The 24,920-nt window shown below is 46.3% G+C and overlaps 1 protein-coding gene and 1 non-coding gene across 3 annotated transcripts in view; one reads left to right on the top strand and one right to left on the bottom strand.

Annotated features, from left to right (window-relative positions):
• Window positions 1–24,920, bottom strand: part of LOC126281657 (tyrosine-protein kinase Btk29A) — a 790,079-nt gene that overhangs the window by 191,996 nt on the left and 573,163 nt on the right. The gene's annotated exons all lie outside the window — the stretch shown is intronic.
• Window positions 21,104–21,177, top strand: Trnaa-ugc (transfer RNA alanine (anticodon UGC)). The gene has a single exon. It is a non-coding gene; the product is annotated as a tRNA-Ala (tRNA).

Raw genomic sequence — 24,920 nt, 5'->3', positions numbered from 1 at the left:
CTGCTCGGGGCGGACGTCGGAAGACATCCATTTAAGTTCGTTGTTGATCTGTTAACTCAGCTTTTTTTTTTATTATAGAGGGCACATTACCCTCTGACCGAACACGCTGAGCTACCGTGCCGACATCCATCGAGGACAACAGAGGATAGCGACACTGCAGGGATTTATCTCTGGCACGCCTCCGGCGAAACCCACATTCTCAACGTATTGTCCCCCACTACATTCGTAGAGCCCCCGCCCACTATACTCATTAGTCGCGGCGCGTTGCCGATTCCCGTAAGAGTTGGGGAACTGTTTGTGCATTCGCACAGAAGAAGATGGTCAAGTGGCCGGTGAGTCTAAAGCCGTCGGCACACAGACCGTGCGTCCGAACGTTGAGCGTGTCTAGTTTCTGACGTCATAGCGTGGAACAGCACGTTCGGGAGTCTTTCCGAACGTGCAGAGCAATATCTGGCATGTCAGATATTCTGAGCGTGCGTCTGAGCGTGGACGAAGGAGATGGCACAACGCCACCTACGTCACACGCACGCAGTCTACCTTCAGTACAGAGTTGTGAGGCGCAATATTGGCATTCACTTCAAGCCTATATCTATATATGCCGCTTCTGAGCACTAGCAAATTGAGAATCACTGGAAGTCCCGTTGTTAACTGTGTGATTCGTTCTAATAAAATAATGCGAAACATCATATTCGTGCGAAAGGAATTATTGTAAGTTGCGTATTATGAGAATAGGCTATTTGAAGCCAGCGACACACTAAGATCCACCCAAGACGCATTGTTCTTGGTACAATTTGTTATAATTAAATTTCAATTAGTAACATATCTACGATTATGGTTTTCTGCAGCATCCAAGGTAGTATGAGAAACAACTAGGAGTCTGTTATTGATGTAGGCCGGCACGCTAGCTCAGCGTGTTCGGTCAGAGAGCCGGTTGGCCTCTGTAAAAAAAAATTGTGGAACGATCAAAACGCAAAAAAAAGGTTGCGTCATGACTAGCGTCACTGCCTACTGTAGAGATTATTGATGGGGCGGAGGTTCGCATCTTGCCACTTCCAAATTTATTTTCCTAACGTTCGCTTTTTTATTGGGTTCTGATACTTTATTATTAGCTTTATATAAGTATATACTACAATATTTGATGTTATGTAAATGTAAGTTCACCTTATTTTTAGGGGTGACTTTGTTCGATTGGCTTAATCTACAGGACAGCTTGCGCTACTTGTATACAGATATTTTGCTCTTTTTTCTTTTAAACTTCGTAATTCACATGTTGCAAAGATCCTGGGAGTGGGCAGGATCACTGGTCAAGTAAGGCTGACCTTGGCGTTTCACTAAAATGTGGGAATGATGATATAATGTTTATCTTATGCGGAGAAGTATTCCAAATCTGTACCGTACTGTTTGTAATGGAACTTTTATAAGCCTGTGTCCTTATTGATTGGATGGTACTTTCCTTTTCGTGGACGATGGAGGAAATGTGCGTTTTAATAGAGGTAATGTGGGAATTTTAGGCGCGCCCGTTGAGTAAACAATGTGATTCACGAACTAGAAACATCCCTCAACTGCCACTGGAGTGCGTTGCGATCGCGTGTACCACGTTGGGGCCCACGTACCGTGTGCACAAGTCGCATCGTTCCTGAGCGTTCAGCAGCACGTTGAACTTGGCACGCTCAACGTTAACGTTCGACAGCACGGTCCGTGTGCCGACGGCTTTAACTATATATATACAAAGATGGCATCTGTTCTTTCGGACATGTCCTTACCCTCACAGCCGCAGCGCAGCGCAGCGCCGGCTGGCCGTGCACAGAACTCCCTCCCGACCGCAGGTTTCAGCGCCCGTCGCCACCTCGTTAACGGCGGCCGTCTCCGGGGCTAGGCGCGCCTTTCGCGGCCTCCTCGCAGCCGAGCGGCAATTAAAGGCCGCGACTGATGTCATTCCGCACGGCTGCTGCGCCGGCGTAAAGAACTCGACGAGGTCGCACACGCTTCATATCGCGAAGTGTTATGACCGGCGCGGCAGTAAAGCACGCCGAGTGCGAAAAACAGGCGCCCCTTACAACGGCCCAGTCGTACAGGAACACTGCCGCCTTATTACGCCGCTGGCGCGACGGCACCTAACTGCACAGGTAGTCTCCGAGCTAACTGTTTAGCTGAGAGCAGCGTGTAGCTCCTTTTGCACAGACTACCGACGTTCGATTCGAGCTTTCGCTAAAATACCGAGAACAATCAAACGTACACACAAGCAGCTCGAATAGCGGAGCGGACTTGACGCGCCGCGTCCGGTATTCGGCGAGGAGAGCCAGTCCCAGATGGAATTCACCTCGCGGTTTAGCGGCGAGGGCTCACTGGCAGGCCACCCTGGACGTGCCTTCCAAGCTGTCTTCCACATCTAGTTAGGCGAATAGCGTTCTTATACCTACGTCTCGTCACCGATTGATAGTGACATAACGAAAGTCATAAAATAGCTATGTCTACATATACAGGGTGAAAAGTATTGAAACCGACAGACTCTGCGAGGTTGTAGGGGACATCAAAACAAATATTTTTCCCTAATGTCATTTTTTCCTATGATGAGTATTTAAACCGGTAGAGGAAGATTTCTCTGGCGGAAAATTAATTAAACCAACAAACCCTTCCCCTTTTTTACGACCAAGAGACAACACATTAACACAACACAATTTCATTTACAGTAAATTTTCAAAAATGCCTCCATTGACACGTAAACAAAAGTTACAACGTCGGATCATGTTCTGACTGACACGGGCAAAAACCCCAGGAGTATCCTGAATTGTTCCTGCTGCTGCTGCTACTATCCGGGCAACCAGATCCTCTTCTGATGCAACAGGAGTTGCGTAAACAAGGTTGTGCATCTCCCCCCCCCCCCCCCCCCCCACAAAAAAGTACAGAGGGCAAATATCTGGGGATCGAGCAGACCATGGTACAGGACCACCTCTGTCAACCCACATTTCTGGGAACCGTCGGCCCACGAATCGACGCACACGACCACTGAAATGTGCCGGCGCCCCGTCATGTTGGAACCACATGCATTGTCTTGTAGGGAGTGGGGCGTCTTCCAGAAGTTCTGGCAATGCTCTGGCGAGAAAATTGTAATAGTGCTTGCCATTTAATGGCCTAGGTAGCAGATACGGCCCAATTAAACAGTCCCCAAAAACACCGACCCACACATTAACGAAGAACCGAACTTGGTGAGCGCTAGTAACTGTGGCCTGTAGGTTATCCTCAATCCAAACATGCGAATTGTGCATGTTGAAGACTCCATACCGCCCGAACGTTGCTTCATCGGTAAACAACGCAGAGGATGGAAATGTAGGATGCATATCACACTGTTCGAGGTACCACTGCCGAAACTGTGCTGTGAGTGGATAATCAACTGGTTCCAAGTTGTGGACACGCTATAAGTGAAATGGATGTAACAATTGCTCTCGAAGGACTGTTGTTACATTCGTCTGATTCGTCCCCATGTTACGTGCTGATTGAAGGATTCCGCTCCACATGCTGCAAGACAGCTTCCTCAAATTGCAGTTTTCTTACCGTGTGACGGCGTCCCTGTCCAGGTGATCTCCTAAATGACCCGGTCTCATGCAGACGTTGGTACACAGCATCAGAGGTCGTATGATGCGGGATAAGGCGATTAGGATATTGTTGTTGATGAACCCGATGTGCATCTCGTCCGTGGTACGCAGCAACCATGTCAGTGTACTCACTCCAGGTGTATCGATCCCTTACTAAACAGAGACAATGCACTGCTACACTGGTGCACAGCAGTTGCCTACAACTGAAGATCGTAATACGGCCTCTACCGGTTTAAATAATCCTCATAGGAAAAAATGACATTAGGGAAAAATATTTGTTTTGATGTTCCCTACAACCTCCCAGAGTTTGTCGGTTTAAATACTTTTCACCCTGTATAGATGGCGGTAGTATCGCATAGACAAAGTAGACAAAATGCGAGTGCATTGCTGGAGCTGTTTTTTGTACTCAGATGATTCATGTTAAAGGTTTCCGACGGGAATAAACAGACTTTGAACGCGGAATGTTAGTTGGAGCTAGAAGCGTGGGACATTCCAATTCGGAAATCTTTAGGGCATTCAACATACCGAGATCCACAGTTTCAAGAGTGTGCCGGGGACGTCAAATTTCGGGCATTACCTCCCACCACGGGCAAGGCAGTGGCCGACCGAGTCCAGCGGCGTCTGCGTAGAGTTACCAGTGCTGAGACACAAGCGACAGTGCGCGAAATAACCGCAGAAATCAACATGGGACGTACGACGAACGTATACATTACGACAGTGCGGCGAAATTTAGAATGCCTTTGCTAACAGCACGAGATCGTCTGCAGCGTCTAAGCTGGGCTCGGGCACAACATTGGTTGGATACTAGACGACTGGAAAACTGTGGCCTGCTAAGAAGGCTCCTTATTTCAGTTGGTAAGAGCTGATGATAGGGTTCTAGTGTGGCGCAAACCCCACGGAGCCATGGACCCAGGTTATCAACAAGAAACTGTGCAGGCTTGTGATCGCTCCATAAAGGTGTGGGCTGTGTTTACATAAAGGTGTGGGCTGTGTTTACATCGAATCTACTCTGCCCCAACTGAACAAAAAAAAAAAAAAAAAAAGTTCTGATGGCTCTGAGCACTATGCGACTTAACTTCTGAGGACATCAGTCACCTATAACTTAGAACTAATTAAACCTAACTAACCTAAGGACATCACACACATCCATGCCCGAGGCAGGATTCGAACCTGCGACCGTAGCGGTCGGTCGGCTCCAGATTCTAGCGCCTATAACCGCACGGCCACTCCCCAACTGAACAAATCACACGCTGGAAATGATCATGATCGGCTACTTGCAGGCTATTTCAAGCCTTTAATGGACTTCATGTTCTCAGACAACGATGTCATGTCACCGGGCCACGCATTATGAACAATTCGACGGAATGATTTGGTCACCCAGATCGCCCGATTCCCATCGAACATTTATGGGACATAACTGAGACCTCAATTCGTGCACAAAACCCTGCACCGGCAACACTTTCGCAGTTATGCACGGCTATAAGGGCACCACGGCTCATTATTTCTGCAGAGGACTTCCAACGACTTGTGGAATCAGGTGCTAGTCGATTTGCTGCGGGCAACAGGTCTGACACGGTATTAGGAGATATCCCACGAATTTTGTAACCTCAGTGTATAAGCCCCTCGAATAGCGGAGCCCTTTAATGCTCCACTTCCGGGAGTCGGCGAAGCGAGCCAACCCCAGACGGAATCCGCCAAGCGGTTTAACGACGAGGGCTGATGAGCCAGCCAGTCCGGATGTGTTTTTCACGCGGGTCTCCCCACACAGCTATGTAAATATAAGGCTTACACCGACGTCTCGTCTCCGATATATGTTACGCAAACATTTAGAAAACGTTCACACACTTGAACATGAGATTCATGAATAATCGCTGGCAGGCGGGGTGCACAAATTCCGTTCGAAGGCGAGTGTTGGCGCAAGGGGCCTCACCTCTCACAAACATTGGAAATATACATATATAGGGTAAAGAAACAGCGCGACACTTGGCGGTCGGTATGCGATTCCTCATCCCAATTCAAGACAAAAGTGTTTGAACAAAACATAGTCCCGCGACAAACTTAAAAAAAAAAAATGCGATTAAAAACCGGGGTCTTGCAACACTGTTACGCGTGCAGCGTGGCCGGGAACAGGTAGCACGAATTCTGCGCCGTGACAGAGCTGTCCCATTAAACCACTGAGACGAGGCAATGTTTGTGTCGCGCTGACACCAAACTTACTTTATTTTTCAGTCAAAGCATCAAACTGTATCCAATTTACAACTGCACAGTGCGGTGTCTTGCGTATTTCTTTCTGTTACTGTTACCTTTATTTAAACATTAAAAAGATAATATGAACTCCTTACAGACGTAAATGACCACTTCGTTTCGTCCACGATACAAATAAAGCAAACAGACGTCCAGGACACAAATAAAGCAAATAGAAAACAACAGTGGATACAGTAACATCGTCTGCACCCAATGAGAAACAGAAACCACGACTGGCAGACTACACTAGTGCTCATTATGCGACCCACAATAATTGCATTCTGTACGTTTGACGTCTTCACAGACCTGGTAGTACACTTTAGAGATGATGTTCAAAGCGACCGCCTCGCATTTGCAAACACTGCGCTACTCGTTGAATCATACTTTGCTGGATCCTATGCAACACACCTGCATCCACCATTGCCGAAGCGGCATGCACGCGAGCAATTAGGTCTTGTACATCCATGAGTGGAGTGCTACAAACTTATTCCTTCAAGCGTCCCCACAAATAAAAATCTAGTGGATTAAGGTCCGGGGAACATGGAGGCCAAAACATTACCTTCACGACCAATCCATTTTCCTGTAAATTCTCCATTTAAATAGGCCCGTAAATTGATTTCAAAGTGTGGCGGAGCTCCATCCTGTTGAAACCGTAGCTGTCGCCCAATACCACGTGGAAAGTTTTCTAACGCGTCAGGCAAAGTATTGGAAAGAAACGTACGATACAGGAGCGCATTTAACTTGTCCGTCGACAGGTACGGGCGCAAAAGCACTTCTACCGACGATTCCAGTCCACATGTTAATGCCCAGAGCGAGCCTGAAAGCCACGTTCACGGGCGGTATGTACGTTGTGCTTCGACGAATAATGGCTGTTGTGGAGATTGCAACTACCTTCACGAGTGAAGCTAGATACGTCAGTCCATATCACGGTATTTATAAAATGTTTGTTATCTTACACTTGGTGTAAAATCCATTCAGAACACTTCACTAGTCGAACACGGCGTTCTGGCCGCAGATGTTGAGGTAACATCTAATTGTATGGATGTAGTTCGTCATGGTATGACTTTTCAGCAACCAGTCTTTGAGATATCCGGAACTGCCTTGCAGTATCACGGCCATTTCGCCGAGGTGGATGGTGAAGGGTTTCATGAATCGTGTGCTCTGTTTGTGGAGTTGGCCTACTTCTTGGACGATCTCTGGCTATTACTTGTGGACATAGATTACTAGCTTATCGAAGGTGATGCTCCTGGCGACGAAAGGCCGGCCGGAGTGGACGAGCGGTTCTAGGCGCTACAGTCTAGAACCGCGCGACCGCTACGGTCGCAGGTTCGAATCCTCCCTCGGGCGTGGATGTGTGTGATGTCCTTCGGTTAGTTAGGTTTAAGTAGTTCTAAGTTCTAGGGGACTGATGACCTCAGAAGTTAAGTCCCATAGTGCTCAGAGCCATTTGAACCATTTTGAACCTGGCGACGAAAAACATTCTTATCAGGATGGTGCCTCTGAGCATAAGCACGAGCAGCAGCAGCTCGGTTATCGGATGCATCCAGCATGAAAAGCATATCGACGTATTCATGGGGAAGCTGCCCTATATGAACTCGACATCCCCGTTATGGTTGTGCACTGTAGTAGACACTTACATGCAGTTTAATCGATCTCACTGTCATATGATACGCTAGTGTCATATGACAAAATGATTTCCTGCTTATAAACGTCGAGAACAAAGGAACGGATTTCTAAAAAATAAAAGAGGAACGTGACGAGGACTCGAACTATGGCTCCATGGTGGATGTGGGTTTGATATCCCAGCAGTCTAATCAGTGAGTTGCGACGGCTGGTACGGTGGTGGGGCGGTGATATACATTCCGCTGTACACTCCGATGAGCAGCACGATGCGACAGCGTTGTCAGCTTCTCGTTTTCATACATTTTTCAAAATGCAACCTATCTGATTTCGCTAGACTCTCTTCTGTCTTGAATCTGGATGAGGAATCGCATGCTGACCTCACCCTGTACATAAGCTGGCCCCTTTGAGAAACGGGAAGAAGCGAAGGCGAAGAAGAAGAACTATATCTACATATAATGATTATCAGGTAACAACTGAAAAGAGCCAAAGATGATTTTGCTCGTAGCGAAAAATTATAGAATAGGGCTCATGTGCTTACCAGAGTAGGAACGCGCAGCCAACGACTACACTCGCACGCTTACCTGCAACAAGAAGATGAGCTGATTAACATACGGCACTGTCAAGTAGTTCGCGGCCGGCCAGAGTGGCCGAGCGGTTCTAGGCGCTTCAGTCTGGAACCTCGTGACCGCTACGGTCGCAGGTTCGAATCCTGCCTCGGCCATGGATGTGTGTGATGTCCTTAGGTTAGTTAGGTTTAAGTAGTTTAAGTTCTAGGCGACTGATGACCTCAGAAGTTAAGTCCCATAGTGCTCAGAGCCATCTGGACCATTTTTGAAGTAGTTCGCGCAATACAAAATAGTCTATACCTAAATTTTGTGGCTAGCCGACTCCACTGTTCAGTCTGCGTCATCAACATCTACATATAATTGTGAAGCCTCTGTAAAGTGCGTGGCGTAGGGTCGAAGGATAATTCTTGGCTATATTAACGATTACAATGATCGAGATAAAGCGGGTGGCAGACTTCGGATACTGAAACAATATGCTACAAAAGAGATTTTTACAAAACACTTGTCGGTTCCGTCACACCATTATCGTTGAAGTGTGTGGGACCAGAACCAAACAGAGCTAACAGGGGATATTAAACGTACATACAGAAGAGCAACATGAACACCCACAGGCTCTACCGACTCAGATGAGAGCATGAAGAAAATGTTGAAAACATGCGAACAACTGGATGACAGACACTGAAGTACAGTTATCTCGCGAAAGACTACTCAAGAAGTAGTTTCAAGCGAATATCCTATAACAACCTACGAATTTCTCTCGTACGGAAAGCTATGACAAGGATAGGCTAATTACGACAAGCAGAGAGGCGTTTAAGAAATGTTTGTATCAGCACTCTACGCGAATGAAATGGGTAGAAGCTCTGATAAAGTTTACATCAGGAAGTACCGTTTGTTGTGCACTTCACAGTATTTTGCAGAGTATGTTATTGTTGTTCTTTTGTGCAAATCCGTTCGCGTATGGAGCAAGGAAGGAATGACTGTCTATACACCGAGGTGACAAAAGTCATGGGGTAGCAATACGAACGTAACAGTCTTTCACCGTGGAATGGTAGTTGGACATTCCATTTCGGAAAACGTTTGCGAATATAATACACCGAGATCCACAGCATCAAGAGCGTGATGAGTACAGCAAATTTTAAGCATTACGTGTCGCCATGGACAACGCAGTGGCCGACGGTCTTCGCTTAACAACCGAAAGCAGCGGCGTTTGCGTAGAGTTGTCGGTGCTAACAGACAAGCAAAACTGCGTGAAATAACCGCAGAACTCAATGTACGACGAACATATCCGTTAGGATGGTGCAGTGAAATTTAGAGTTATTGGACTATGGCAGCAGACGACGGACGCGAGTGTCTTTGCTAACAGCACATCGCCTGCAGCGCCTCTCCCTGACTCGTGACCATATCTGTTGAACTCCACACGACTGGAAAACCGTGGCTTGGTCAGTAGAGTCCTTACTTTAGTTGGTAAGAACTGATGGTAGGGTTCGAGTGTGGCGTAGACCCCTTGTAGCCATGGATCCAAGTTGTCAGCAGGTCACTGCGCAAGCTGGCAGTGGTTCCGTAATGGTGTGGGCTGTGTTTACATGCAATGGACTGGTCCCTCTGGTCCAAACGAAGTGATCATTGACTGGAAATTGCTACGTTCGGGTACTTGGAGACCATTTGCAGCAAACAACGACAGACTTTTTATGAATGACAATGTGCCACGTCACCGGGCTGTAATTGTACGCAATTGGTTTGTAGAACATTCTGGTCAGTTCGAGCGAATGACCTGGCCAACCAGACCGCCCGACTTGAATCCCATCAAACATTTATGGAACACAGTCCACGTGTCAGTTCGTGTACAAAATCCTGTACCGACAACACTTCCGCAATTGTGTACTGCTATAGCGACTTCAAGCGATTTGTTCAGCCCTTGCCACGTCGAGTTCTTGCACTGCGCTGCACAAAAAGGAGGTCCGACACAAAACTCGGAGGTACCCCTAGACTTCTGTCGCCTCAGAGTAGTTGGTATGCTTCTGTATGCGAGTACCGAGTGACCGGAGACTACGGGTCGCTTTACCAAAACACTCGGAAAATATCCACGAACAACCTCCGGATACGCAGTTATGTCAAATTAAGAGATTAATGGAGACCGTGACTTTTATGTGATACAAATTGTCGATTTGTACGGCAGCACAGCAACAGCCATCAACAAATTGGCTGGTTGCTGCTGTACACCACTGACAGTTCGAACATCCAGATACTTTTCGATGGCGCTTACGTTTACGCGGTACACGAACTTCGCAAGACATTTTACAGCGCACGGCGGAGTGTACATTGAACCAGTATTTTCGACTTTCTTCCCTATTCCACTCGCGTACTGTGCAGCGACAAATGATTCTCTATGTTGTTGTTGTTGTTGTTGTCGTCGTCGTCGTCGTCGTCGTCGTCGTCTTCAGTCCTGAGACTGGTTTGATGCAGCTCTCCATGCCCATACGGTAAAGCTGCATGCCCTCGGGAAAAATTACGGCTGTAGTTTCCTCCTGCTTTCAGCCGTTCGCAGTACCAGCACAGCAAGGCTGTTTTGGTTAGTGTTACAAGGCCAGATCAGTCAATCATCCAGACTGTTGCCCCTGCAACTACTGAAAAGGCTGCTGCCCCTCTTCAGGAACGACACGTTTGTCTGGCCTCTCAACAGATACCCCTCCGTTGTGGTTGCACCTACGGTACGGCCATCTGTATCGCTGGGGCACGCAAGCGTCCCTACCAACAGCAAGGCCCATAGTTCATGGGGAGGATAATTCTCTATACGCCTCTGTAATCCCATAATCGTTATCTTTTTCTCAGCATCTCTATGTGAGAAATACGTTGGCTGCAGCATAATGGTCAGTCTTCCACGAATACATGTTCTCCGAATTTACAGAGCAAGGTTAAGCGAAAATTACTACATGTTTCATCCGAGAATCCCCATTTAAGTGTCCCAGATACCCCTGTTACGTTTTCCTATGTGACCTACCGATCTATAACGATGCCCGCAGCGCGTTTCACGGTTCGTTAGCTGGCTATTGTCACGCTTACTTTACAGACTATACTTTTTGAGAACTATTCCAAGGCCGTTTTCCATTTTATCTTACCCAAAACTGACTTTACTTGATCGTCCCATTTCATATAAATTCTTAGAAAGCGGTGGGACGTGCTCTAGACTTTAGTCACTAATCCTGTAATAACATAAAATCTGGTTGTAGCCATTGTCCTGCACTTATCAGCTCTGTACTAAGCTAGTGACGACAGCGGTGCAAATTGCCTCCCTTGTTTACAATTGACGATCTGAAAACCGACTTGAGTCTTTCGCAGTCGAGATTACGTGTGCTTACCTATAAGAAGGTAAATACTCATATCAGGCGCTGTCACGTAGACGCAGTACGGGTTGCAAATGGGACGTTGGAATAAAAATGCTTGCCCTGCCCTCAACAGCAGCCGCTAAGAAGGGAATCGCTTGCTGTTAACAGCAGGGTTGCCACGTTAAATTGACACTGTTACCGAACACAGTAAAACACTTAGCAAACATGAAAATTTTATTTTTTATTGATTGTTATAGCTTTCAACTAATTTTTGTTAGCATCAATTTTTTGGTAAAAGTTGTCGCGTGTTGCAAACTTCAAATTACAACGAGTGCATAATTCTGGTTTTACTATATCGACAGTAAATTTGTTTGTAGCGCCAGACCGTACGTCTCTTTCCCCACAGGTGCTTATCCTTGCGGTAATTTTGCAAATCAATAAATAAACTGGTGCATGTATGAAATTCTAAAAATAACCGAACCACTCATACTTCGATAGCGAACACCGAATACGGGGCTAAAATACCGAACAGTTCGGCTAAAAAACGATCGCGCGGCAACACAGTTTGACAGTGCACACAAGGGGTGGAGAACGTGCGAAGTGTGTATTGACAGAAAAGACGGGGAGTCGAGAAGGTGCATACTGAGAACTGTGCATGTTGTAAGGGTGCTGTCCCCGCAGTTACGACACCTCTGGCCTTTCGGCAGCACTCAGAAGCGATTGGCTCCTTTTCTGCTACCAAACATTAGCGTAAAGGGAGCCGTGTAGTTTGGGACGACCTCGAACACATCAGGGGCCGCTTTCCTCCCGCTGGGGTGGGGGCTTTGGTTGCCAGGTGATCGGTTTTTTACCGAACGGTCCGATATTTTAGTCCGTGTTCGGCATTGAAAGCTGTAAAAAGTAATAATAAATATATTTTTTTGTTTAAGAATCGTTGTTTTGGATGCACCCTCAGCCTTCAACTCAACAAATACTTTCGCCGGGCAATGTTGCGGATGTGAGTTGTGGGTGGACGCGCGCTGCCTGCTGCCACCGTTAACACAGGCCTCCCAGGCCACTCTGGTAGCAGCATGGCGTTCCACACGCTGCCATTTGCGCCATATGGCGAAGTGCCGTAGCTACTGTTCAGTCTTCACACTTTGCGACTGTATGCTGGATCCGATAGCTAGCGATGGGCTCGTCCGATTTCGTCTCTATAAAGCATTTTAACCTAGAAGACGAAACAGTAAACCCTCACTAGTTCGAACTTCATTAATTCGGAATTAGGTATAATTTGGTCTTGCTTGTTGTCACACGGGAAATGCCGACTTACAGTATCGGACATCATTCATTTATTGTGAAATGTTGAGAGAATCCTCTCCTTTCCCATTAGCATCACTCGTGGCCCGTCATGAGCAACCAGTGTATCACTGGTCGACGCAAGAACACAGCCAAGTTGAATGCCCCTTCAGTTCGCTTACTGTAGCCCACTGGACGAGTTACGTCAAACTGCGTCTCCGTAATCGCTCGAAAGTGTACTCGAGTGTCGTGTAGTGTAATATGGTAGCCGAGATTTGTGTTAGGAACACACAAATCGTTAAGTTTAAGAATACTTGGGACGAAAACATAGCCATGTAGTGCATCTTCACATGTTGTGGACCATGCAATCTTACATCAAGGTGACAGCAGCAAATGTCTACTAACGCACGCACATTAAATGTAGCATATAAATTTCCAGTACAGTTCAGACTTCCATTCCTGAAAAGATACAGTAGTGTGTTTCTGCAGTAAAGCATCTAATCAAGCTCGCTTAATGTAACCTTTGAACACATAACTTGCCTATGGTCGAGATTGTTGTATTCTGGTATCATTACGGTGGTTGCTTTTAAATTAAATACACTGAACAGTAGTTCACATAAGAATGGCTCTGAGCACTATGCGACTTAACTTCTGAGGTCATCAGTCGCCTAGAACTTAGAACTAATTAAACCTAACTAACCTAAGGACATCACACATATCCATGCCCGAGGCAGGATTCCAACCTGCGACCGGAGCGGTCGCTCGGCTCCAGACTGTACCGCCTAGAACCGCACGGCCACTCCGGCTGGCTAGTTCATATAAGATTACATCTCACAGATTTTTTTGTTTATCCTCTACACACAATATGTGTTGTACTTGTATTTAAACTCTCCAGTCACATTAATGTGACATCTGCCAGGGTTGTAGCATATCCCCGATGTTATTCAATCTGTATATTGAGCAAGCAATAAAGGAAACAAAAGAAAAGTTCGGAGTAGGCATTAAAATCCATGGAGAAGAAACAAAAACTTTGAGGTTCGCTGATGACATTGTAGTTCTGTCAGAGACAGCAAAGGACCTTGGAAGACAGTTGAACGGAATGGACAGTGTCTTTGAAGGAGGGAATAAGATGAACACCAACAAAAGCAAAACGAGGATAATGGAATGTAGTGGAATTAACTCGGGTGATTCTGTGGGGGATTAGATTAGGAAATGAGACACTTTAAGTAGTAAAGGTGTTTTGCTAATGGGGAAGCAAAATAACTGATGGTTGTCGAAGTAGTCAGGATATAAAATGTAGATTGGCAATGTCAAGGAAATCGTTTCTGAAGAAGAAAAATTTGTTAACATCTAGTATAGATTTAAATGTCAGGAAGTCTTCTCTAAAAGTATTTGTATGAAGTGTAGCGATGTATGGAAGTGAAACGTGGACGATAAATAGTTTAGACAAGAAGAGAATATAAGCTTTCGAAATGTAGTGCTACAGAAGAATGCTGAAGATTAGATGGGTAGATCACATGACTAATGAGGAAGTATTGAAAAGAATTGGGGAGAAGAGGAGCTTGTGGCACAAGACTAGAAGAAGGGATCGATTGGTAGGACATGTTCTGAGACGTCGAGGGATCACCAATTTAGTACTGGAGGGCAGCGTGGAGGGTAAAAATTGTAGAGGGAGACCAAGGGATGAATACACTAAGCAGATTCAGAAGGATGTAGGCTGCAGTAGGTACTGAAAGATGAAGAAGTTTGCACAGGATAGAGTAGCATGGAGAGTTGCATCAAACCAGTCTCAGGACTGATGACCACAACAACAACATCTGCCAAAAGCCTGACCATCCACTGTTTTGCGGCGCGGACCACTGCGAGACGTGCAGGTAGATAGGCAGTGAAGTTCTGAAAGATCCCGAGAGGGATGTGGAGCCGTGCATACTCCAGCCCGTGGCCAGCTAGATCTGTGGCGCGAGCTGGTCCCGCAGTTTCTCGATTGGGTTTTGATGCGGGAAATCTGGTGACCAGGGCAGTGCGGTTAACTCGTCCTGGTGCTCTTCGAACTACGCAACAACACTGCGACTCGTATAACACGTAGCATTGTCCTGCTGGCAGATGCCATCGTACTGAGGAAAAACAAACTTCAGGTAGGGGCGGACTTGTTACCGAGTATTGATGCATACTTGTGCTGTCCCTCCCACGATGACGAGGTCATCCAGCGAACAGGAAGAAAACATTTCCCAGATCATAACGCTCCCTCTCGGTTTCACACCGCACACGCCGACGCCCATCTGTACGATGGGCCATAAAATGTGATTTGTCTGAGAAGGCCACCTTTCGCCACTCAGTTGGACGCCCAGTTGCGGTAATGGCTGCGAGCTCCGTCCTCCACTGCCGGTGAACAGCGGTCTGCAAGGCTCAGCAAGGACCGGGCGCCCGCTGCGGAGCGACGTCCGCTGAGCGGTCGTCGTCGAGCAGACGTTGCTGGTGGCAGCCGGCCGCTCGGTTCGTCTGGGCGGTCAGCTGCTCGACTGCCGCGCGTCTGCTTTAGTGACGGGTAGTTCGCGAACGAACGGGTGCAAAGGAACCGTTCACCAAGATGAACGAAAGGATCGAGGAACGAAATCCAAGGACCGATAAGTTCATAGTTCACTTCGGTCGCGGCGGTCTACTTATAGTTCCCGGGAACGAGGAACGATCGGTTCATAGTTCACTAGTTCACTTCTGTCGCGGCGGTCACTTCGGCAGTTCTCGTTCCAGCCTCGATCGCGTGCTCGTCTCAGTCTCGGTCTCGGTCTCCCTAGGCCGCACTCGTCGTTCTTCGCATGGCCACCTGTCTCAGTTCCACTGCTGACTGCTCCTAGTTAGTTCAGTATCCAGTTGCTCGTTTCGTTCACTGCGCTCGCCCAGTTTACATGTGTTCCAAACTGTTCTTGCACTTGGCTCTCGCTATTCAGGGTCCACGAAAGGTAATCAAAAAGTATTTTATAGTTACGTAAATTACATAGAAATTACGTTGTATGTAATAGGTACGTCTTTTCAGGTAACAATAGGGCATATCAGCTCACTTCATTATATCGATGAACAGCAGAAGACATAACAAGGCAAGTTTTTTGTTTTGTTTTCATACATTTTTTGGTTTCATCGACTTGATTTAACAACTAACATTCAATAATTTGCTAATTTTTAGTGCAAGAAAATTCATATGAAACGATTTTCGTGTATCTTTCATATACAAAACATTACATTTAGGAAGGCTCTTATTATTTTTATGTTCCGTTATTTCCAATTTCATTACCTGCTAGTTTGGTTTCTTTGATTAAATAAAAAAGTGGGTTGTGGGTCATTTTGGCTGACAAGGAAAAGCGGTGCCTCTCCATTTGAAAAGACATAGATTGCCATAAAATGGAATTTACTTACTATCTCAAAAACATTTTTCAGAAGGAGCTTTCAAACCAAAAACTTTATTACTGCGAACTTAATTATTATTATTATTGCTGCATTAACTTTAATAATGCAACAACACCTAATTTTTACTAAGCGTGTGACGCAAATATGAGAAAACCTCATTTTATTTTATGCTTGCATAAAGTCTCTACTTCGCCTACGAACTCAGAGACAATGTCAAGTATATGTAGGATGTAAACGATTATTATTGACAACTTAGCGTAGCCATGTAGTGGAAGTCGAAACGACGAATTTTATACAAGACACTTGTTGTCTATTAAGTTGGGAAACAGCGACCAACAGGTTTACAAGACTACATGAGCTATAGCCCATGCGCGTCGCGTGAGATTTTCATGTTCTCTTCTCCAGTTCTCTACACATCCTCATCGATTGTTTCGCAATTGTTGCTTGCATTAGCTTGTTATTTCTTCACTGCCTAATTATTACATGGTTGTCTGTTTGTTGTATCTGCTCGTAACGGCAACACATCGTCCGTAATTGGTGAGCAGTCTGTACTAGGGGCCGGTTTTCCGTGCGCCACCCTGTATTATTTCCCTGCTCATCAGCCACACAAGGCTACGGTTGGCTAAACGAGAGGTCCTGCAGAATCACAGAAATTACTTCTAAAAGTGTGTAAGAACTCTGTAATGAATGAAAACTCCATACTCCAGAGGGGAGGCAAGTGCCCCCTCTTGGTGCCCTCCATCCTTCAGTCATCTACACTACTAGTTTTCAGTTTTTCATAAGAACCATATACCGAGCACAAATGAACGGTGAACGAGTAAAAATGAACGGTTCCCAAAAAAGAATGATCAGCACTGAGCTAGTTCCCAAAGATGAACGAGCTTGCCCACCTCTAGTCTGCATCCCTCCAGCCACCGTCCACGCCTGTCTGTCATCTGTGGACCGCGGCGCACAGCAGATGCCGCAGGGCCGGTTTTGGACAGCTTCATTTTGCCTCAAGTACACTTTAACCACGGCGGTTAGCGAACAGTTTACAAACGTGGCTGTTTCGGCAACACTTCGAGCCTCCTGGACGTGAGGCACGTCGCCCAGCGTCTGCATTACGACGACGGCTTCGCTGTCTTCCGCGTCTCCCCGCCCCTTCCAGCATTTTGCGCTACTTTATACACTACTGACCATCAAAATTGCTACACCAAGAAGAAATGCAGATCTAACGAGTATTCATTGGACAAATATATTATACTAGAACTGACATGTGATTACATTTTCTCGCAATTTGTGTGCATACATCCTGAGAAATCAGTACCCAGAATCACCACCTCTGGCTGTAATAACGGCCTTGATACGCCTGGGCGTTGAGTCAAACAGAGCTTGTATGGCGTCTACAGGCCCAGCTGCCCATGCAGCTTCAACACGATATCACAGTTCATCAAGAGTAGCATATTGTGATGAGCCAGTTGCTCGGACGCCACTGACCAGACGTTTTCAATTGGTGAGAGATCTGGAGAATGTGCTGGCCAGGGCAGCAGTCCAACATTTTCTGTATCCAGAAAGGCCCGTAAGAACCTGCAATATGCGGCAGTGTGTTATCTTGCTGAAATGTAGGGTTTCGCAGGGATCGAATGAAGGGTAGGGCCACGGGTCGTAACACATTTGAAATGTAATGTCCACTCTTCAAAGTGCCGTCAATGCGAACAAGAGGTGACAGAGACGTGTAAGCGATGGCACCCCATACCATCACGCCGGGTGATACGCCAGTATGGCATGACGAATACACGCTTCCAATGTGCGTTCACCGCGATCTCACGAAACACGGATGCGACCATCATGATGCTGTAAACAGAACCTGGATTCACCCGAAAAAATTACGTTTTGCCATTCGTGCACTCAGGTTCGTCGTTGAGTACACCATCGCAGACGCTGCTGTCTGTGATGCAGCGTCAAGGGTAACCGCAGCCATGGTCTCCGAGCTGATAGTCCATGCTGCTGCAAACGTCGTCGAACTGTTCGTGCACAAGGTTGTTGTCTTGCAAACGTGCCCATCTGTTGACTCAGGGATCGAAACGCGGCTGCACGATCCCTTACAGCCACGCGGATAAGATGCCTGTCATCTCGACTGCTAGTGATACGAGGTCGTTGAGATCCAGCACGAGCTTCTGAACCCACCGATTCCATATTCTGCTAACGGTCATTCGATCTCGACCAACGCGAGCAGCAATGTCGCGATACGACAAACCGCAATTGCGATAGGCTACAATCCGACCTTTATCAATGTCGGAAACGTGATGGTACGCATTTCTCCTCCCCACAAGAGGCATCACAACAATGTTTCACCAGGCAACGCCGGTCAACTGCTGTTTGTGTATGACCTATCGGTTGGTAACTTTCCTCACGTCAGCACGTTGTAGGTGTAGCCACCGGCGCCAACCTTGTGTGAATGCTCTGAAAAACTAATCATTTGCATATCACAGCATCTTCTTCCTGTCGGTTAAATTTCGCGTCTGTAACACGTCATCTTCGTGGTGTAGCAATTTTAATGGCTAGTAGTGTATGTTGGTTAGACAGTAATAACGTTCTGATGTTACTGCATTTATTTAGGCGGAAGGCGGAACAGCTGTACACACTTCCATATATTCCATTTGACGGTGCTTTATTTTGCTATAGTCTTCATGCTTTTCGAGGACAGTGTACAACCTGTTGCAGTCCATACAGCACACATATTCCAAATACATCACTATGGCACACAGACGCTTCAGAATATTCTAAAATATTCCTCATGTCATTCATAGGGACTCATTGATACTGCAGTCATATAATATTCGTTTTTTGAACTGCTCAATTTTAAATGTATAAGCATTTAAAGCAAACTGCCTGTGTTTGCGCCACTCTCTAATCTTACCACGTTCCGACTGCCCATTTGTGAAGCCACACTGCAGATAACTGCATCATCTGCGAAAAGATTGAGGTTATTACTAATATTGTCTGCGAAGCCGTTAATACACCACGTGAACAGCAAGAATGCCAATACACTTCGATAGGCACCCCTGAAGTTGCTTCAACAACTGTCGATAACTCTCCATCCACGATAACACACAGCGTCCTCTGCTCTAATAAACTTGCAATCTGGTCAAAAACTTCACTCGATTCTTCATGCAATCGTACTTTCGATAATAAGTGTACATTTGATACTGAGTCAAGTGTTTTACAGAAATATAAAAATATTACATCTAACTGAATGCGTTGATTTTAAGTGGAAAAGGTGCGAGCTGAAATTCGCACGATCGATATTTTCGGAACCAATCATCGGGGTGTAGAGCTTTGTTCACATTTAGGGATTTAACATTTTCCTCAACAACACCACTGACATTAATATCTGTATCACTCGTCTTTGGAACCGAGCGAGGTGGCGCAGTGGTTAGACAGTGGACTCGCATTCGGGAGGACGACGGTTCAATCCAGCGTCCGGCCATCCTGATTTAGGTTTTCTGTGATTTCCCTAAATCGCTCCAGGCAAATGACGGGATGGTTCCTTTCAAAGGGCACGGCCGACTTCCTTCCCCGTCCTTCCCTAATCCGATGAGACCGATGACCTCGCTGTCTGGTCTCCTACCCCAAAACAACCAACAACTCTTCTTTGCACTGGTGCGAGAATTAAATTGGAAAAATATTCCTGTATTTTCCTTTGTAAAGGAATATTTGAAGACGGAGTTCAGCATTTCTACTTTTAGAATTCTAGTGAATTCCAGTCACCACTGTGAAAAACTTTCTCTAAATCTACGTATGCTATAAACGTGGGTTTGACTTTCTTTAACCTATCTTCTAAGTTCAAACTTAGGTTCAATAATGCCTCGCGTGTTCCTGCGTTTCTCAGCAACCAAAACTGATCTTACTAGCGTTCGGCCTTTACCAGTTTTCCCATTCTTCTGCAAATGATTCGTGTTAGCGTTTTGCACCTTGTAAATACGAGAAACGACACACGTTTCCGAAATTGGTATTAATTCGCCGCAAACTGTGTTGGCATGCAAGCGCAGTGTTAGGAATACAGACGACTGTTGCGGCCCAGCATGGGAAGGCGCGGGTCAGCCTCGGACGCAAGGATGCGCACAGTCGGCTGCGCTCGGCTCTCCTCGGCCTCACACGCCGGACCGGTTACCCGCTCCCTGCTACCTGCTGCCAGGGCCGTATTACATACACCGTGAAAAATCTTTTACAAAAGACGTTTCCTTGGAGTTTTGTACGCTACTCTGGGGTATTTTTATCCTATCTTTTACAATTGTTAAATCGTGATCCTAGCTATCATAAAAGATCTATCACAGGACTTTGACATTATAATCCGGACTAACTCGCAGCCGCTGTACGTCGCGGTCAGTTCTGCAGTGGGTGCCCAACCGGCTCGCGGCGCGACCCCACAGCTAACGGGACCGGGTTCGACTCCCGACAAGTGGGGCGGCCGCCCGTAACTGGGCGACCATAGATGATGCCGAACAAGCTGCTGCCCGTCTGGGAGCAGTCCACAGCGGACAGACGGAACCCAGCGATTAGGAAAAAGCAGCAGAGCATTTCCAGGAAGCGTCGCTGTACAGACGTATATACGAACAAATGATGACTAACTGAAAACCTCAGCTGCTGACAGGTGTTGTTGATATACCTCGATGTGGACAGCTGAAAATGTGTGCCACGACCGGGACTCGAACCCGGGATCTGCTGCTTACATGGCAGACGCTCTATCCATCTGAGCCACCGAGGACACAGATGAATAGCGCGACTGCAGGGATTTATCCCTTGCACGCTTCCCGTGAGACTCACATTCCCAACTGTCCACAATTCTACATATGTATTGTACCTTATAGACATTTGCCCAACCACTCATTACTCGCGCACGCTTTGGCGATTCCCGTAAGAGTTTGGGCAACCTGTGCGCATTCGCACAGACGCAGGTCAATGGCTGGGTAGCCTTTAACTATATATACGAAGACAGTAACTTGTTCTCGAAAGAACAGTTACTGTTGATGACCGTGCAGCTTTTCCCTGGAATAAATGATGACTAACTGAAAACCTCAGCTGCTGACAGGTGTTGTCCTCGGTGGCTCAGATGGATAGAGCGTCTGCCATGCAAGCAGGAGATCCCGGGTTCGAGTCCCGGTCGGGGCATATATTTTCACCTGTCCACATCGAGGTATATCAACAACACCTGTCAGCAGCTGAGGTTTTCAGTTCGTCATTATTTATTCCAGGGAAAAGCTGCACGGTCATCAACAGTAACTGTTCTTTCGAGAACAAGTTACTGTCTTCGTATGTATATACGAGCGTCATTTCAAAAGTATTGCGCATGCGCGAGGGTGACGTTGGCGTGATCAAGCAGAAATTAATGCCAGCTGTGAGAGAGACTTTAGGCGTGTCGGTCGTACGAGGTTTGTCAGGAAAATACGTATAAAAGTTGAATAATGTCTTTATGTTACAAGTTGCAGTCACCGCCAGGTGGGACTACTGCTGTAATCAATCCCATCAACGCTCAGTTCGAGTCAGAAGGTGGCAGTGTGCGGCAGCTTGTTGACAGTTACCCTTTTTTACCTGCCGTCGGCATGGAGTTCTCTCTGATTGAGGATCAGCGCGTCAACATCAAGTTCCTTGCAAAACTAGGCAAGAATGGCAGTGAGATTTTTGAGTGTTTGAAATAGGTTTACGGAGACAATTCTCTGAAGGAACCAACCGTGAACAAGTGGTTAAAAAGGTTCCGGGATGGCCGAGAAGAAGTGAACGATGACCCTCGTCCAGGGCGCCCGTCGACAACGAGTTCCGATGGAAATGTTGAACTAATCCGGGCTTGTGTTCTTAAAGACAGTAGATTGAGAGTCAGAATGATTGCTGACGATCTCTCAATCCGCAAAACAATCGTTCACGAAATCCTGACACAAAAACTTGAAATGAAGGAATTGTGTGCGAAAATCGTACCGAAGCTCTTGACGCCAGAACAGAAAACAAAGAGGGTTAAGTGCTGTGAGGATTGCTGGGAAGCAGAGGAACGAGGGGACTTTCTTAACCGAGTCGTCACTGGAGGCGAGTCCTGGTTTTACGAATTCGATGTGGAGCTCAAATCTCAAAGCAAGGAATGGAAACTAGCAGGAGAACCGAGAACAAAAAAGACGCGAAAATCAAAGTCCAGTGTGAAGACAATGTTGATTGTTTTCTTTGATTCTAGAGGCATTGTTCACAAGGAATTTGTCCCTCCCGGACAGAGAATCTACAAAAATCTTTACGTTGAAGTTCTGACACATCTCAGAGCTCGTGTGGCCCGAGTTCGACCGGAGTTGGCAAAAGGGGGCAGGTGGATCCTTCATCACGACAACGCGAGTTTTTGGCCCGAAGCTCAATCACCGTGACAGACCACCGCCTTATTCACCCGATTTAGCCACGCGTGACTTCTTCATGTTTCCGAAATGCAAAATGGTGCTTCGGGGGCGGCACTTGGGAGATGTGGAAACCATCAAGGCGGAAACCACACGGCAACTGAGCAACATCACAACTGAAGACTTTCAGCAATGTTATCAACAGTGGAAACGGCGTTGGCAGAATTGTATCGCGTCTCAGGGCCAGTACTTTGAAGGAGACCATATTGTAATACCCGAATAATTGTAAAATAAAGTTATTATTCAACTTTTATACGTATTTTCCGGACAATCCTCGTATATGTGCTTGCAGGTTCGCATGGCTGTGACGTAATTTAGTTTAAAATGAAGCTGAAAGGCAGTCAGGGGCCAGAGTTCCAAGAGTAAATTCGAGTTCCTACGTGGAAATAACCCAACGGAAAGTCACAGTGCCTTGAGAGAGGTGAGTGGAAATAGTGTAGTGGGTCGTAGCACAGTGTCACAGTGGTCTCCTCGTTTCTGTGAAGGTCGGATAGGCACTGAGGACAACCCAAGACGTGGAAGGCCATCAACTGCAACAGACTTCACCTCCCAGGTTACTATTAACAACATTTTGAGAAAGGATCGGCGAAAAACATGTGAGGAAATTGAATATGAGGCCAAACTGTTAGTTACCTCCGTATACGGAATCATAACTGAAAAGTTAAGGATGAGAAAAGTTGTTGCCAGATGGGTTCCTCGTGATCTGTGTGAAGAGCAGAAAGAAGGTCGCAAAATAATCGCAGCAGAATTGCTTTAACGTTATCGAACAGAAAGAGAACTGTTTCTGAAAAGGATTGTTGCACTTGATGAAACTTGAATACGAGATTTTGAGCCAGAATTAAAGTCTCAGTCACCCAGTGGAAAAGTTCCGATTCTACACGACCGAAAAAATTCCACCGTCAAAATCCTTCCGTATGATATGAATGGAGTCATAGCTACAAACAGTGCCCCATATGACGTCTGTAATAGCCGAGTACTACAAGTTGTTCCTGCAAAATGTTTTGTGTCAGGGTATTGGCCAAAGAATGCCTGACACACTCGTACCTGGTGTCGTCACCGTGCACGATAATGCAAGACCGCATATTGCCGTACCAGTGGGAGAAATGCTCGACGAATACTGATGGGAAATACTTCCCCACCCAACGAACAATCCAGAATTGCGCCCATCAGACCTTGATTTTTTTTCTCAAACCTAGGAAACAACTCCGTGAAGAGCGTTTTCATACAGCTGATGAAGCCTCCATTGAGATGATCCGAGTAATCAGAGAGGTGAACAAGGAAGGTGTCCTTATTCTGAATACAGAAGTTGGGAAGCTGACATAAGCAAGAACGGAGGTTATGTTGAAGGCCTGTACAGGTATTTCGTAAAGGAAAGTGTTTTCCTCAGTTCTGTATGATAGAGCGAAGAACTTTTGAAAAGACCCAATTAGTTATAGCTCTACACTGCTGACACCAGTCTGCTGTAGTAGAACTAAAGAACATCAGTTATTATTCTCACGTGTCTTGGAATGTTTCGAGAGCACATCAACATCGGTGTCGCAAACGGAAATATGCGAAACTCAGTTCGCTAAACAGAGAACGGCGGCCAGGTTGATGCCGCATTCCTCGGTTTTCGGGAGGCATTCGGTACAGTTTCGCATTGGCGTTTAGTGAGCAAAATACGAGCGTACCGAGGATCGAATGAGATTTACAACCGTATTCAGGACTTCCTAGCGGACAGAAATCGGTAAGTCGCATAGACCTGGGTAAAATCGACAGATGTAAAGGAAACTTCGGGAGCATTCCAGGAAAGTGTTATAGCTCAAGTACTATTGACAGTTTATACCAGGAACATTCAATAATTACAGACATAATGATGTAAAAAAGAAACAGTTTGTGGGAAGAGATTTATACTTTCATGATCTTAGGTTGGCATTACTAAGATACCGGCCGGAGTGGCCGTGCGGTTCTAGGCGCTACAGTCTGGAACCGAGCAACCGCTACGGTCGCAGGTTCGAATCCTGCCTGGGGCATGGACGTGTGTTATGTCCTTAGGTTAGTTAGGTTTAATTAGTTCTAAGTTCTAGGCGACTGATGACCTCAGAAGTTTAGTCGCATAGAGCTCAGAGCCATATGAACCATTACTGAGATAAGCTGAGAACAGCTGACAGATAAAAATTGTTTTGTTTATGACCACAATATTGGATTTAACGATCGCGTGTCCGCTTTAAGTTTGCACGTTAGTTGAACAACTTTCAGCGATTCGTTTCTTTGGTTTCTGAAAACGGAAAACCGACTAAAATCTTTCGTCGAATGACTTTACAGTATACTGACTGAAAGTTGTACGAACCGCGGAAATTCATGCAAGCAGCTTGAAGATTTCTAAAACGGTCGGAGCTCAGTGACTGACGATCAGTGCCCTGACCGGCCAAATGAAGTGTCAACTCATTTGCTTGAAACCCGCACTGACGACATTATTAGTAAAGAGGAGCGTATTATAGTTGAACG

This window comes from Schistocerca gregaria, chromosome 7 (assembly GCF_023897955.1).
Source record: "Schistocerca gregaria isolate iqSchGreg1 chromosome 7, iqSchGreg1.2, whole genome shotgun sequence".
In the NCBI taxonomy this organism is placed as follows: Eukaryota; Metazoa; Arthropoda; class Insecta; order Orthoptera; family Acrididae; genus Schistocerca; species Schistocerca gregaria.
Note: the sequence above shows the minus strand (reverse complement) of the source record. Positions and strands in the feature narration are given on the sequence as shown.